Source organism: Sapajus apella, unplaced genomic scaffold (genome assembly GCF_009761245.1).
Source record: "Sapajus apella isolate SASKATOON/1434 unplaced genomic scaffold, GSC_monkey_1.0 scaffold6, whole genome shotgun sequence".
NCBI classification, from domain to species: Eukaryota; Metazoa; Chordata; class Mammalia; order Primates; family Cebidae; genus Sapajus; species Sapajus apella.
The window spans coordinates 66130316-66135157 of NW_022436946.1; positions in this window are offsets into that span (position 1 = coordinate 66130316).

Sequence of the window (4842 nt, forward strand, 5' to 3'; positions counted from 1 at the left end):
AACCACTTATCTGAAGTTTTCTATCTATAAAACATATACTTGTTTTGCCATGTGCTTGTTAAATGATAAAAGCATCAATAAAATTCTTCATCTCTATGGTGTTGTGTAGAAATCATCTGAAGAGAGTTAAATATACTATATCTGACTCTGGGAGCGTGTCTGGTATAACAGTTGCATGTACAGAAAAAGGGCAAAAAACAAGTTCTTAAATTATAATACTTTAATTGAGTTATAAGAAATAGCAAATGAGTGATTCTGTGTGAATTCTTATGTAGTGGAAGGGAAGAGGTGTCATCACCTATAGTAAATCAAAGAGCACAACATGAAAGACATCAGAATTTATGAACCACAAGGGGAAAGGGCAAAGCCTCATCAATTTGGGAATAAGACTTGGGCATCTGATGACATCTGGAAGACTTGAAGAGTGATGTGGCTTTAACTCACTTTGAAGAAGATCTAACTCATTTTGAAGAAGATCTAGTTATTACTATATTTTAACGGTCATAGGCAGAATAATAGTCTTTCCAAAGGTGTCCATACCCTAATTCCTGGAACCTGTGAATATGTTACCTTACATGGCAACAGAGACTTATGCAGATGTGATTAAGGCTAAGGACCTAAAGATGGGGAGATCATTTCAGTTTATCTGGATAGGCCCAGTCTAATCACATGAATCTAATCTCTGGACATCAGAGATTAGAAATCAGAGAACTTTTCTGAGCTGTGATCAGAGAAAAATATATGATCCCAAAAGAATGGTCAGGGTGATGTGATAATGCTGGCTTTCAATAATGCAGGAAGTGGGGCTGGGCACAGAGGCTCACAACTGCAATCTTGGCGTTTTGGAAGGCTGAGGCATGAGGATCACTTGAGGCCAGGAGTTCAACACCACTGGCCTGGGTAACATGGCAAGCCCTTGTCTCCACTAAAAATTTAAAAATTTGGTGGTTCACATCTGTAATTCCAGCACTTTTGGAGGCTGAGGCGGGAGGATCACCTGAGGTCAGGAGTTCGAGACCAGCCTGATCCATCTCTACTAAAAAATTCAAAAATTAGCTAAGTGTGGTGGCACATGCCTGTAATCCCAGCTACTCAGGGGACTGAGAATTGCTTGAACCTAAGAGGTGGAAGTTGTGGTAAGCTGAGAGTGCACCATCACACTCCAGCCTGGGCAACAAGAATAAAATTCCATCTCAAAAAAAATAAAGAAATAAAAAATTAGTTGGTGTGGCGGTGCATGCCTGTAGTCCTATCTCCTTTGGAGGCTGAGGTGGGAGGATCACTTGAGCCCAGGAGTTCAAGGTTGCAGTGAGCTGTGATTGCACCACTGTACTCCAGTCTGGGTGACAGAGACCCTGTCTTAAAAAGAGAAAAGATGCAGTAAGGGACCACCAGCCAAGGGATGCCGGCAGCTTTCAGAAGCTAGACAAGGCAAGGAAACATTTTTCCCTGAAGCCTCCATAAAGAAATACAGCCCTGTCAACAACGTGATTTTAGTTCATAAGATGTGTACTGGATTTCCGACCTATGGAAGTATAATATAATAAGTTTATGTTGTTGCAAGCAATTAAATTTTCATAATTTGTCACAGCAGCAATAGAAAACACCTATTCAAGTTTGTATTCACATAAATAAAACTCTTATATTTCAATGTGAAATGACTTTTGAAAAAAAATCTATATTTCATTCTCAAAACCCTTATGCTTCAGTGAGAAAGTGTTCATGTCTTGCAATGCTGAAACCAGATCAAAATAAAAATTGGATGCTTCTTTGATTTCTCCGACTGCCTATGATCTTTCCTTGACTCATGCTGACTGACTGTGAACTCCTCTTATCCCTCCTTGGCCCTTCCATTGCTAAGCTACCCTAAAAGACCTTCAGTTTGTACTTTGCCATTTTAATTATTTTTGCTAAGTATTTCAGATATTTTTATGTGGGGCAAGATAGTCTAATCTTTCCTTGAGAATTCCTGCTTTAATTTGTTGTGCTTATTATTTTAAAAATATATTTGAATGACCTCAATTTGCTGGATCCTTGTTCTTGCTTTTACACCTTAGATGAATTTGAATACTACTTTGCTTTGGAATATAATATTAGACCGGGGGACAGTTTAACTTTTAGAATAAAAAATAATATTCATGCTAACATTATACCACCATTCTCTTCATATGCTTATAGTGCTTTATAAGACTTAGATTTATTCTTATCCAACATTTAATAGAATTTTAATTTCCATTTAAACTAACTTATAGGTCATGGCTAATGTCCGTCAATCCATTAATATGCATACATGACCCCTAAGTTAGCTAAATCTGGCCATACTTATATATTTCTTATTAACCAATGATTTCTAAATTTTCATTAGACATTGTTCCTGTATCAAAATGACATTCTTGAGTCTTCCAAAGTTTGTGTTTATCTTCATTTCCCAATATTACTTTTTAGACAGCATTCTTTTGATATAATATCTATTTCTCTTAGGCCTGAAGCCATCTCTTTGCTTTTTAACAGTTGCCTTGGTTAAACCATTCCACTGCTTTAGATCTGTTTGAAATACTACAGACATTTCTCCTCTGTCTGTCACTTAAAAGTGTTGAATATATACTCAGAGACTGAAAGGATAAATTAGGCTGCACAAATTATAATGGACAGAAAAGGAAAAGGACCCATCAATACTATCTCACAAAGCAATTGAAACTTATTAGACATGTGCACAAATTAAGCATAATTAAACAACATGTTCTTCTTTTTTTTTCTTGAACGAAAAAGGGGCACAGTAACCTCAGGAGATAAGCCTATGATGGTGAGATTGGCTACAGTCACCACATGCCTTCTTTTACACAAAGAAGTAAAAGCAAAGTTTGCATGATGTCCTAGGAAATTCTGGCTACATCTTAAAACATATATATATATATTTTCGATTTATTTATTTTATTCCATTTTAGGTTTTGAGGTACATGTGAAGAAAATGCAAGATTGTTGCATAGGTACACACGTGGCAGTGTGATTTGCTGCCTTCCTCCCCATCACCTACATCTGGCATCTCTCCCCTTGCTCTCTCTCCCCAACTCCCGACCCTCCACCGTCCCTCCCCTGTTTCCCCCCAACTGACCCCAGTGCGTAGTGCTCCCCTCCCTGTGTCCATGTGTTCTCATTGCTCAACACCCGCCTATGAGTGAGAACATGTGGTGTTTGATCTTCTGCTCTTCTGTCAGTTTGCTGAGAATGATGGTTTCCAGGTTCATCCATGTCCCTGCAAAGGACAGACTCATCATTTCTGATGGCTGCGTAATATTCCATGGTATATATGTGCCACATTTTCCCTGTCCAGTCTATCATCGATGGGCATTTGGGTTGGTTCCAGGTCTTTGCTATTGTAAACAGTGCTGCAATGAACATTCGAGTGCACGTGTCCTTTTAGTAGAATGATTTATAATTCTGTTTTAGTAACGGGATTACTGGGTCAAATGGAATTTCTATTTCTAGGTCCTTGAGGAATTGCCACACTGTCTTCCACAATGGTTGAACTAATTTACACTCCCACCAACAGTGTAAAAGTGTTCCTATTTCTCCACATCCTCTCCAGCATCTGTTGTCTCCAGATTTTTTAATGATCGCCATTCTAACTGGCATGAGATGATATCTCAATGTTGTTTGATTTGTATTTCTCTGATGACCAGTGATGATGAGCATTTTTTCATATGTTTGTTGGCCTCATGTATGTCTTCTTTTATAAAGTATCTGTTCATATCCTTTGCCGACTTTTGAATGGGCTTTTTAGTTTTTTTCTTGTAAATCTGTTTGAGTTCTTGGTAAATTCTGGATATCCGCCCTTTGTCAGATGGGTAAACTGCAAAAATTTTTTCCCATTCTGTTGGTTGCTGATTCACTCTATTGACTGTTTCTTTTGCTGTGCAGAAGCTGTGGAGTTTGATTAGGTCCCATTTGTCTATTTTGGCTTTTGTTGTCAATGCTTTTGTTGTTTTGGTCATGAAGTCCTTGCCTACACCTATGTCCTGAATGGTTTTGCCTGGATTTTCTTCTAGGTTTTTATGGTGTTAGGTCTTATGTTTAAGTCTTTAATCCATCTGGAGTTAATTTTAATGTAAGGTGTCAGGAAGGGGTCCAGTTTCTGCTTTCTGCACATGGCTAGCCAGTTTTCCCAACGCCATTTATTAAACAGGGAATCCTTTCCCCATTGCTTGTTTTTGTCTGGTTTGTCAGAGATCAGATGGTTGTAGATATGTTGTGTTGCCTCCGAGACCTCTGTTCTGTTCCATTGGTCTATATCTCTGTTTTGGTACCAGTACTATGCTGTTTTGATTACTGTAGCCTTGTAGTATAGTTTGAAGTCGGTAGTGTGATGCCTCCCGCTTTGTTCTTTTTGCTTAGAATTGACTTGGCTATGCGGGCTCTCTTTTGGTTCCATATGAAGTTTAAGGTGGTTTTTTCCAGTTCTGTGAAGAAGGTCATTGGTAGCTTGATGGGGATAGCGTTGAATCTGTAAATTACTTTGGGCAGTATGGCCATTTTCACGATATTGATTCTTCCTAACCATGAACATGGTATGTTTCTCCATCTGTTTGTGTCCTCCCTGATTTCATTGAGCAGTGGCTTGTAGTTCTCCTTGAAGAGGTCCTTTACGTTCCTTTTTAGTTGTATTCCTAGGTGTTTTATTCTCTTTGTGGCAATTGTGAATGGAAGTTTGTTCTTGATTTGGCTCTCTTTAACTCCCTTATTGGTATATAGGAACGCTTGTGATTTTTGCACATTGATTTTGTATCCTGAGACTTTGCTGAAGTTGCTTAACAGTTTCAGGAGATTTTGGGCTGAGACGATGGG